The 12,947-nt window shown below is 38.9% G+C and overlaps 1 protein-coding gene across 1 annotated transcript in view; it reads left to right on the forward strand.

Annotated features, from left to right (window-relative positions):
- MAP1B (microtubule associated protein 1B) overlaps nt 1-12,947 on the forward strand; it is a 689,412-nt gene that overhangs the window by 618,931 nt on the left and 57,534 nt on the right. The gene's annotated exons all lie outside the window — the stretch shown is intronic.

The raw sequence follows: 12,947 nt of genomic DNA on the forward strand, positions 1-12,947 counted from the left end.
TCAGAACATTTTTCCAGTAAACAATGAAAAAAATTGCATGCACCAATAATGACAAAACTGCCCAATTCAGAACATTTCTATCATAAAAGTCTACTCAAACTTCTACAGTCCACCAGTATCAGTAAATATGCACAATCTCTGAAGAAATAAAAGTCATCTAAATAATTCCACATTAAAGAAGTCTATAACTAATGAAGAGGTTGCTGCTAGCAAACAACTTTATATTTCATTATTTCATCTACAAATAAAGTGTCTGTTGCCCTTGAGGAATAAATTGCCTATGTTTCATTAAAAAACGATAAGCCAGTAATATTGCAATAGGGAATGGATGGCAAACTGATAACAGGTTCAGAGTTACTAGGTATCTTCACCAAAAAGGACTGCAGCATCCACCCCTTTACAATACAGTACAGTATCAGCAATGCATCTACCTACTGTGGGAGTAGAACCCACAGCCTTCTGCAGCAAAAGCAAGTACACTACCTGTTGTGCTATTAACAGTGCAAGCAGACTTAGCATAAGCATCACTAAACTTTTGTTCCCCTGCAGCTCTCAGCTTCTTGTAAAATATACTTGACACTCAGCTGTATCTCTGAACTTTGCAGCACAAGAAATCTGGAAAAAGCCAAAATTTAGGGGGGGGGAGCAAAAGTCCAAAAAAACAGGGACACATTTTAAACATTGCTTGTATAATGTTGGAAAGTTGCTAGAATAAAATGCTGTGTTAGCACCATACATTTCACTGCCAAGCATTGAACCCAGGACCCTGTGCAAAACAGTCAGAGCAACATACCACTATGCCAAATCAATCATTTGTTTTATGAAAGAGGAAGACTGAAACTTAAATGGCTACATTCAGTGAATTCAGTTCTCATCATAGCTGTCAACATCTTAGCACAAAACACCTGAACAAAGCCAATAATGGGGTAATACAGTCCCCAAACATATTCAGTGAGTTCAGTTATCACCATAGCTCTCAACCTTGGCACAAAAAACCTGGACAAAGCCAATAATGGGGGATACAGTCCCAAAAATAGGGACAAATTTCAAATATCCATCTTATAAACTTAGAAACTTGCTATAATAATAGGTTTTGTGTTACCATGTACTTTCTGAAGAATATGAAGTCTGAAATTCTAGTGCTTGTCATTTTTATTTATTTAAGATTTGTTAACTATGAAAGTCTGATGTGAAACAAAAGCCAATTTTTGACAGAGGAAGAAACACTCCAGACACATGTCTTTGTAAGATGAGAGGACACCAGAGCAAACCCACAGAAACACAGGGAGGACATGCAGATTCCACATAGAAGGCACCCCAGCCAAGAATCAAACCAGACAACCTGTAGCTGTTAGGTAACAATGCTACCACTGCACAACTGGCTGTGTTGAAAAGCAAAAATACAGAAACCACAGATTTTATGAGGAACAGAACAAATATGAGGCAAAAATCTGCATTTATTTTACAAATGGTGGTGGGTAGGGAATTCAGGCTCTTGCCATTTGGGCCCAAGGTACAGGGTTCAAGCCTTATTCTCTACCCACCACCATGTAGTGACTGGGGCATTTCACACACACACACACACACACACACACACACACACACACACACACACACACACACATCTTACCTGCAAAGTCCGTCTCTCAGAAGCAGCAAAGTCTGCAGCAAGCTCCATTGTTGCCCTTCCTGTGAGAGTACCTAAGGCTTGTCCTGTCTGTCCTGTGAGACCACCCTGCTTGTGGATGTTGCAGTCCAATCCCCTTCCAGTCTATGTTGTCTTTGTAATCTGGACTGCTAGTGTAGACAGTCTAGATTCTGTGTGCATGCTCCAGACTGGTTCATCAGCAGTCCGAATATCAGGAAATGCCACGAGTGTGCATGTGCGATGTTCTGTTCTGGGACTTGCGGTTGCTTTTTAAAGTGTTATTATTTTCTTTTTATTTTATTTTATATTTTGTTTAATTTTTTTCTTGTTTTACACCTGGGAGGGCTGCAGTCCTGCAGTCCAATAGCACGAGCCACCCTTGTCTGATATACTATCCTACATGGGAAATGTTTGTGTTGAAGTTTACAGTGTTAGGGTCACTGCAGTTTGTTCCACTTTTTTTCCTTTAAGAATTGAGGAGTACACAAGTCCTTTTGTTGTGTGATGAATGATGCTTGCAAACACCTGACATCTTAGAGGGGGAGTTTAAAGTAATTTTTTGAACACCTTTATTAAGTTATCACTTAAGACATAGGCAAACGTACATTAACAGAAAGGAAAACAAACCATATTAACATGTTTCCATTTACATACATTGTACATCACAGATCTTTTCTTTGTAATTATCATTAGTCCAACACTACAAAAATTGTGAATTCCTGCCTTCCCTTAAACCTCACTCCTTCTCCTTCTAAACATTATTCTGCATGTATTGTTGCCACAGTCCCATGTATTTCTATGTAATTTGCTCCTTCTCTTTTCTAAATACCCCTCTTCCAGTTCTTTTATCAGGTCTATATCACTTCAGTGAAGTGACAGTTCAGCAAACAGCATTTCATCGCAAATGCCATTCATCAAAATCTGCTCTTCTGGGGGGCTGCACCCCCTGCTAATTATATATACCAACTCCAAGGTCACACTACAGTGGGGAAAGGGCAAATGTCCAGATCTTAGCTGTACCACAATCTCAATATAATCAGTTCAATGAATGGTATGTTCGATGTAAGTGAAACAAAAATGCCGTTCGCTGAACTGATTTTTCAGTGAAGTGATATAGACCCCTTTATTTCTGTTATAAAATTCAGTACTTCAAATACAGTTAGTTTAGACTTTGATTTCCATTTTCTAGTAATTACTTTTTAAACTTAAAGCCTTATTATGTGTAGGCAATTCAAATCCTGTGTCTCAGTTAAAAAAAAAATCATATCCTTAGTTACAGCCACTTGCTCACTCAATATTACAGAGTACCCAGTAGGGACATTTTAAAATCTGCCAACTCATTGTACACACAAAACACGTTCCCAATTACCTCTTTCTTCCCCATCACACGTCTAACATTTGCTGTCTACTTAAGGAAAAATTCTTTGAAGTCTGCTTGGTGTATAAAAATACATATTCTAATACTTCCAAGCAAAAATCCTAAATCTTCTGGACTTTGTATACTCGGGTGCCATACTGATGTCCTCCCATTGTTCCTTTATATATTATGTTTCCATTCTCTCTTCCCAATAATTTCTAACCTCCTTTGGTTGATTCTTATACAATATGCCCTGTGTTTAAAGTAATTTTTCAGCATCGTATGGCTTTTTTTATTGTCTGCCTTAGGGAAGGTGGAAGTTTACCATCCAGCCTGTTGATACGTGTGTTTGTTTCTTCCACTTGAGTGAAGAACATGTTAGCAGCTGCATCTTTTGTTTTTAATAGCTACAGCCAACTGGACGTACTGAACTTACAAGGGCACACTAATTGCTTACTGCGGTCAGCGTGGAGGCCTTGGCAAGTCCGTTAGTGTTCATAGTCTAAGTCATTTACTTTACTATTTCCTTCCGTCGTTTGAACTGTTCACTTTAATGGCAGGTTTTTCATTCATGTTGAGCAATACCGTTTGCAGCCTTATATGTATACAAAACACAAAACCTTGCATTATGAGAGCCTTTGTTTGCCCTTTTCTCCTCAATGTTAATTTTGTTTGTTTTGTCTTATCTATTGATTGCATTCCTGTCTCTTCATACCTATGATTTTAAAATAAAATTTGCCCATTTCACAAATGTCCTGGTATCATTATTTCTTTGGAGGCTGTTGCTGCCCCCACCCATTTGGTTGTGTCCAATTGTTCACTGACTCTCCCTTCTTATTATTTTAAACATTTCACAGACTGCCCTAACCATCCCACTTATGTAGTGCTTCGCAGTTTTCAAAAGTCTGTGTGATACCCTACCCCTCTGTGGTTTACTTCTGTCCCAGAGTGTTCCAGACACTCCTTAGTCACACCAAATTCATTACCATTCCTAAAGAACAAACTCAGTGTATCCCTTTATATAGCAAAAATAATTGCCTTGCCTGCGCCTCCTAAATGGAGTGCAGTTGTCTCTGTTCCTTCATAGTGAAAGTGGCCAGTGCAACATAATCTACCATTAGTAAATTAAACAGTAATGGCATGAACAAAATTAAAAATATATGTCACCTGGTATGAGGCAACTGCTCATAGTCTTTGGAGCAAGCGTCCTTAATCTTATAGAAGAAAAGAGAAGGAACTGTAACACTCCTTCAGAAACAAAATCTAATTCTTTCTGTCTTCCTTCATGTCAAGGAGTACAGTACTGCCCCATGTCTACATACCCATAATACCACAACAGGGCACCATGAAAGTACACCTTCCAGACTTAGTACACCTTCAAAAAAAGTGTATTGACTAAATAATACAGTCATACTAACTGTAACTTACATAACTATTCCAATTAAACTGACATTATTATTCAGTTAAAAGTCATAGATCCTTATAAATAAACAACAATATTTGTTAACAGCTATGTAGTCACAGAGCTCATCACCAGGTCTTTTATATCATTAAAAGCAGAGAGTATGTTGGCATTATACTTACAAGAAAGTCATATCAGCACAGGGTGGGGTATACTCCTTAGTGGGCCTAGGAAACAGGGTGAAGCAGCTTATCCTCAGAGCATAATTACAGTTTAATTAACTATGTGCGAAACGTAAGTACTTAATTATGTTTATGTTATTGTATAAGGTACTACTTTAATTATGTAATTTATGTCATTAGCTCTTTATAATAGAAAATACCATTCATTCCATTTAAAATTATCATTTCTGCTTCACATATAAACAAAGCATGCTTAGTTTGTTCTCCCAACATTTCCTTCCGAAACCAGATTCTGCAGTCATTTTGCAACACTGTCAGCATGTTAGGGTTCCCTGAAATCCTGTAATATTTTCCTTTTTAAAATGTATTACAGCATGTGATATCACAGTAAGGCCCATGGCAGCATATTGTGTCATGTCGATTTGTTATTCACAGATAAGTAATCACAGCTATGAAATGTCAGGGAGCTTCACTCGTAATTCAAACAGTAAGTAAGTAGGGAGTGATGTCTGCATTTGTGACATTTAGAAGCTTTAGCCAGCAATTCAAAGCTGTCAGGTCATGTCTAACTTTGACAGTGGCCCCATGAACCTGATCTTCTCTGTCGTTCCATTTCTGCAGGCAGTACTACACATGATGAAGGACCACTGCTGCATCTGCTACAGTAAGTGGTAGAGGGGCAGGAGCCTGATCTGTGTAGAAGCAAAGACTGGAGTGCCCTGGCTCAACAAATAAAAACAATAGGGCATGAAGCAAAAATACATGAGCTCACTGTATGACAACATCTTCCCCACCCAGCCATTATCCTGAAAGCAGGAGTAACTCAGCAATTAGTGTGGTCTCATTCAACTGAAATATCTGGGAGAGGACAAGAGCATACAAAATATCCACATCCATAACTCAATCCTTCTAGCTGGAGGCCAGTCAGTAATTGTGCTTTTGTCTTGTAAGAGATGTAGGAGGGTTAATTTGCTGAATGTCATGCTTAAAAAAACAAAATTATTCAAAAGTACATGAATGTAATACTCAACAGTGCTAAATAAAATCCTGTATAATTAGCTAGTTAGTGTGATATCTTAATTTCACCCATTACACAGACCAACTTCCCTCAGTTCTGTTTTAGATTATTTCATTTTCCATGAGAATAGCAAATTCAGCAGTCAGCATATTCATTGTGATATCATCATGCGTCCCAGCAACAGACAAGCTTTGCTTCAAACAGTAAAGCAGTGTGGCCCTCCCTTTATGGGTTCTCTTTTGCACAGTAAGCAGTGTACCTCTCCCTTCTTAATAGGACTCTTACCGCACAACAGCTAGTAGAATAAGAAAAGCTGACATTGTCAATGGCTCAACTGGTAGCTCTGTTTCCTTGAATGCTGGAAGGTCTGAATGCTGTGGGTTCAGTTTTCACCCCTGGTGATTGGATTCATGTTCCATTACTGAAACTGCAGTGCAGTATTAGGTGTACACTCCTGTGTGTGCTGTTCTACAGATAACATGTTAAGCTGAGGTCCCGTCTGTCTGAGATGGTGGTAGGTAGCTTAGGTGAATTTAAAAGATCCTATGACACTCAACAAAAAGAGTAGAGAAATGCCTCTGGTGCCTGGCCAAATTTCCCCTAATCAGCATAAGTACCACCTCAGGTCACCCTGAAAAGAGGTTACTAGCCTAGTGGGACTAACCCAGGTAATGAACAAACAAACAAATAAATAAAATAAAATGACTAACTGGAAAAGGCTTCATGAAACTCACTTTTAGCAAAAACATTAGACCTCTCTGCTAGAATTTAAAAATCTATTCTTCAAACAAAGGGTGATTTGTGACTAGAATATAAACATTTAATGAGTAATTAATTTAAGACATCTGAGCTGCAGTATGTACGAAGTACAGTTTAGTCAAGAGTATGGGTTTAAATTTCAAGGAAGCAGGAAAACTATACACATCTGCCTGAGCTTCCTCACTGTTCATGTCATGTACAATCATACAGATGTTTATAGTTTTATTATTAAATCTTCAGTGACTGCTTTTCACTGTTGAACTATACTAGCCATCATTTGGTATCTCCCCCTTCCCAGTCAGTCAAAAATCTGATAAAATAAAACTTTTAATCAAAAATCTGATACAATAAAATGATATATTTCTAAAAGCAAACTGAGTGAGATTTGGGGAAAAAATTAATTTACATCCAAGGGGTACTTGAAATTCTGTGTTGAGCTGTAAAGCATTAAAATGCTAATTTGATTCAGAATATCATGAGCTGCAATGTACTCACTTTTGGACTGGACCAAGCTGCCAACCCTCACCCAAGATGGGTGAACTGGCTTCAACTACTCACTCCTAGCCTGTCCACTGGTTCTCACATTACTCAGGTCATTAACTGATTAGAGTCGATCCTTTGGAAGAAGCAGAAACCTAACAAAAGCCCTGCACTTTTCCCCATTCAGTGCCACTCCCATACACAAATATTTTCATTAAGTATATGTGCATTGCTTCTGTTTCATTGTTAGTAATCGTGCTAACAACAGTTTTGAAGACACAATAAATAATATACTGAATGTAACAGATGAGTGTGCAAACATGTATATAAGTATACAAACAAAAACTACAGCAGCAAAAATAAAAATTTAAAAACCACAAAGATAAATGAAACTGATGTTTGAGCGCGCTTTCGTTCTTTATTAATTCTGAAGAAGTTCTTATACAATAAAGAACAAAAGCGCGCTCAAACATCAGTTTCGTTTATCTTTGTGGTTTTTAAATTTTTATTTTTGCTGCTGAAGTTTTTGTTTGTACATTTAATAGATTCTTCGTTTGCAGTTTGTCGTTTTTTTGTGCATGTATATAAGTATATATATTTTATAATATTTTGATATATTTGTTAAAAATCATTCCACTGTATAAGCTTGGGGTTTTAAAAATCCATATTTAGGAAACAGAGAATAGGAAGACCAAATAATATTTGTACACTATTTCCTGCAATATGTACTGTACAGTTTTCCAGAATCCAGTTTTTGTTCACATCTACAATACTATTTATACTAATAACAAACAAAAAAAATGCATCTGTAAATTTACCACCAGGAAAAAAATGCAACTGGATCACTGATGTATTATTTTCCTTTTATAAAAAAGGCTCCGACTTTTTAAGCTTTGTGCACTTCTGCTGATATACAGCATGAAGAACATTCTTTTAATCAGTCTAATTGTCTGTTAATGGTCACACTGCGCATCTTCCAGGATGGGGTGATCTATGTCTTACAGAGCCAAACCCAACAGTCAAGAATAATGTGCCTGTAATTGCAATACTATTTTATTTATTTATTTATTTTACATTTGTTAACTGGGATAGTCCACTGGACACAGGTCCATTTTCAGTGGAGGCCCGGGGAGAAAAGCTGTACACGTGAATAACATGTAACAAAAACTACAAAGTTCACAAAGTATATTTAGATACAAAATGCAGTGAGTCTTAATTAATAGTAGTATATTCATACACAGCAGCCACAGTTAGTGAAAACAGAGAAATCTTGCAGTAATAGCTTCATTAGTCTAAAGAGATATATAATGACCTCAGTCATTGCTGGAGAGAGTCATGTGTAAACCAACAGCTTCTTAAAGGTTGTTGGGGTCTAAACCATAACAACAATCTATTTTTATTATATTGTATGTATTTATACAGTAATAGAATCTAGACCTATCCGTTCATCTTGAGGTGTGAGATAGTTAAGGTGGTGGAGGGTCTGACATATTGGAGGGTCTAGCCTGGTGAAGTGCAAGAGCATAGCCAGTTATTAGTGAGATGCAGTTTTAATGCTTTTTTGAACTGTATGAAGGAAGTGATAGTAGTTAATGTTGTAGGGTAGATCCTTCCATATTTTGGATACATAATTAGAAAAGAGGGCATCACCTGCTGTATTATTTGACTTAGTTAATGTGAGAATAAGTTTGTTACTGGAGCAAAGAGTTCTGTTATTGATGTGGAGATGAAGTAGGCTTTGCAATGCACACTTTTTTTTTATGGTTGATATAAAATTTTATGGGGCAGAGAGAGTTGGTTGTAATGCAGAAGCTGTGGAAGTTCCAGCCAGTTGAGCAGCTTCAAGGAAGAGCAGTGGTGAGATCTAAATAGGGAGTCTAAGGCAACTCTATTGATTTTGTTGTAGCAGGATTGAACCTTAGCTAGGTCTGCTTTTCTAACGTTGGTGAGAATATGTGAGGGATAGAGGAGGGTAGAAATTAGGTGAGTGTGAGCTAAAGTAGCTTTTGTTTGTTGGGTAAGGAATTGTCTATTTCTATAGAGGGTATCTATTTTTTTTAATTTTCTTGATGGTCTGGGAAATATGAATATAAAATCTTAAATTATCAGTCTCTATGCCCAGGGGTTTGGTGTGCTCTGTGGGGGAGATTGTACTTTTGTTACTGGACTTGATATTAAAGGTAGAAGTTGATGAGGTGGACCTAGTGGGTTTAAAGAGTAGTAGTTTGGTTTTAGCAGGGTTTAGGATGAGTTGGAGTTTGGATAGCCATGTTTCTATAGAGAGGATAGATTCCTGAGTTAGTGTGAAGTTCCTGTAGAGAGGATGCTGTACAAATTAACACAGAATGATCAGCGGAATGGATGACAGATGTTTTGGGAGTGGAGGAATGAAGCTTATTGGCATAGAGGGTGAAGAGCAGAGGGCCTAAAATAGAACCCTGGGGACCACCAAGATTAACTGGGAGAAGGGGGAGAGTTCTTGTTTCCACAAGACTACTTGCTGACAGCCAACTAAATAGCTTTGGAATCGGGGTATGGCAGGAAGAGAGAGTCCTAATTTGGACAGTTCTTTGATAAGAATGTCATGCCTAACCATATCAAAGGCCTTTGAAAAGTCAAGAAAGATGACAGAAACAAATTTACCAGCATTTCTATGAGAGTTTACTGTATTGGAGAAGGACAATAAGGCAGTGGTGGTACTATGGAAGGGTCGGAAGCCATGGTGGGTGTTTGACAAGAGCCTGTGTGTGTGCAAGTAGTGAATCATTTGGAAGTGTATGCACTTTTTAAGGACTTTTGCTAGAGGGGATAGAATCGCTATAGGTCAGTACTTTGTAAGATCTGTGGAGTTACCTCCTTTATGTAGGGGATTATGTCAGATATTTTCCATATTTCTGGGACGGTGGCTTCTGAGAGGGATCTGTTAATTAGAATGGCTATAGGGTAGGCCATTGGATCAGCAGCAGTTTTTAGGAATTCCGCTGGTAATTTGTCAGCAGCCAGAGTAGTGGGCTTAAGTTTTTTGAGGGTTTTTTTTTATCCCAGCTATAGAGACTGGCTGGAATTGGAAGAAGCTATTCCTTATGTGAGTAGTGAGGGGTTCAGAGGAAGGGTGTGTGTTTTGAGTTTTCTGTTGGTTGGCTAGGGTTAGTATTGTTTCAGTAAATAATTTATTAAATTGAGTGGGAGTGCTGTCTGAGTTATTTACTAAGGTGGGAGAGGGGGTACCAGTTTTGCCTGGTAGTAGTAATTTGTTCACGGCTGGCCAAAATTTTTGAGGGATATTTTGGTGCTTGATTTGAAGGATGGAGTAGCAATTATTTTTGTCAAGTTTAAATACTTTCTTAGCTTTATTCCTAAGCTCCTGATATTTTTATTTTGCAGCTGGGGACTGAACATTTTTCCATTGATCCCATGCTTTATCTCTAGCTTTGAGGAGGGATTTGGTTTCTTTGGTAAGCCATGGAGTGGGATTAGATCTGGTTCTTATAGTTCTAGGAGGGGAGTGAAGATCTAATACATTTAAGAAGGTGGTATTAAAGTAAGTAACTGCCACAGTTAATTCCAGATATTTCAGGAGTGCACAATTGCAATGTTTTAGTTCTACTGTGAAATTCATGGGGTTAAAGTTCTTTTTTTCTCCTAATAAAATGGTAGACTGTACTTTTGGGATTATGGTTGCATTGGTTGTGTTGTCATAGAAGGAAGGTTGGCAGATGGTCACTTAGACCATCAGGGAGGCAACCTGCAAGAGAGGGGTAGCTAGGTTTATTAGTTAGAATCCAGTCAAGGATTGATTCCCTGTTAGTTGTCTTGTCAATTTTTGTTGGAGTTTGGATGGCTTGGATAAAGTCATGGAGATTAATATGATTTGTTGGGGTGGAAGAGTTACAGGAAAGCTGATCTATATTAAAGTCACCCAAAATGATGGTTTCACTTTGGAGAGATAAACAGGACCAATGGAGCAGATTTTCTAGAGTGGGTATATTGTTGCCAGGAGGTATATAGCATCCAGTTAGGTTTATTAGTTTTTTTGGAGTGGAGTTGCAGTTGGGTGAACAATATTTCTGCATTGCCAACAGAGGGATATTGTATACTTAGCACTTGTGAGATGGTTCTTAAATAATATAACAATGCCACCATCTTTTTTGTCCTTTCTATCCTTCCTTAGTATATTGTATCCTGGGGGAATAATTTCATGGTCGTTGATATGTGTTTTTAGCCAAGTCTCAGATGTTCTTTGTGTTTCACTGTTGCAGTCATCACATTTGAGTTATCCCTGCCAGGGTAGCCCTCGGCCGGCCCGAATACCAGAGACTTAGTATTTCTGCGTCGGTTGCTGTCACTTGAGGACTGACATCAGGTTGTCAGTAGTATAAAGTAAGGCAGCCAACACCATTACACCAGTCTGTCTCCGAATTGAAGTTGAGGTCTTCTAAAGCTAAGAACCCCATTGGGGATCCTTTTTTCTTGCACTAACCCATGTCAGAAAAAGTTAACAATTGTCTCGCCTGTGGAAAGCAAATACCACACCGAGACTTCCACTCTTACTGCATCACTTGTTTAGGCCCAGACCATGACATCCCCTGTTGTTGATTCTGTGCTTTGTTCAACTCCAGAACTATTCATCATCGGGCCCTTATTGTAGCCAGATATTTTTGTTTACAGTCTTCAAATTCTGATACAGCTTAGGTAAGCCGTCCTACAGCAGATCTCCCTAAAAAAACATAAAGATAAAGACAGAGACAGAGATATCCCAACCTTCCGACGACGCTTCTGTTAAGCTAGTCATCAGTCCTCCGGTACTCAGTGAGCCACTTTCACAGCCCTTGATGCCCACTTCAGTTGATTCATAGGTCACAAATGAGATCCTTTCGGAGTTCGGTATTCCACACAAAACTTTTCTTCGACTAAGGATCCTGCGGTCGTCTCTAACTTGGATGGGTACGGAGCCGCTGAGCAGGCACCTGCTTCTGAGGAAGTCCTTCGCACTACCAAATCTTGACACAAACTGACGTCTTCTTTCAAAAACAACTGAGTTTCTTAGGCCCAGGGTTCGAACCACACCCAAGAAACTGACGAACAACGCTCAGGCGCAGGCTGCATTGCCTCAGACTCAAATGCTTAAAATGGTGGAAGACCTTATCATGCTGATCAGGGGAAGCTAAGCTACACCCTCAAAAAGGAAAATAGATCTGTCCCGTGTAGTTTTGTCTGAACAAGAGTCAGATGAATCTGATGCATGTGACTATGAAGACATGCAACCCCTCTCCACTTATGAGGATTCTTATGCAGAGGACTCCATTCCTTCAGCCTCTCCCCCAGAGGATTTTTCCTTTGGGGAAACCCTGCATACTTTAAGGGAGCATTTGCAATGGGAGAGTCAGGACTACCCCCAGTCTAAGAAGAGACTCATGGAATTCTTAGATCTTCCACAGCACAGACCCTTGGCCATCCCTCCAGTCCTGGATGTTGTGGATGATGTTTTCCTTGAATCCACCTTGACTCCTGATACCCTACCTCTTGCTCCCAGAAAACCAGACAGAGGTCCCTGACTCACACAAATACCTTTTTAAAAATTCAACAGCTGACCCTGAGATCATTTCTCAAGGGCCAAAAGGGATTAAAGCAACCTCTGCTAAGAATCCCACCCCCTCAGACAGGGATTCCCGAGCATTGGACAGATGGGGTAAAAAAAGTATACACCTCAGCTACTCTTGCTATCAGGGCACTAAATTGCCAGTTCCATATGCCGAAATTTTGGCAACATACCTTGGAACTCCTTAAACAAAAAATGTCTTCCTTTCCTTCTTGGGCAGAATCCAAAGATTTACAAGACTTAATGCATTCTGCAAGCCAAGTAACCAAACAAACTTTGCACTGTGGTTTTGACACCCTAGAAGCTTCTTGCAGGGCAGCAGTCACTGGATCTGTCAAACGACATGCATGGCATAAGGAACAACCCCTGCCAGACCATGTCAAATCTAAATTGTTGGATGCCCCCTTGCACAAAGACAACTTATTTGTCACTAAGGCTGAAGAGGTCTTAAAAAAATGGAAGAAAAAGCAAAATCTATGCAAACAGTTAAGGATTTCTTACA

The sequence above is a fragment of the Protopterus annectens genome, chromosome 2.part2 (assembly GCF_019279795.1).
Source record: "Protopterus annectens isolate FY-2018-M chromosome 2.part2, PAN1.0, whole genome shotgun sequence".
In the NCBI taxonomy this organism is placed as follows: Eukaryota; Metazoa; Chordata; order Ceratodontiformes; family Protopteridae; genus Protopterus; species Protopterus annectens.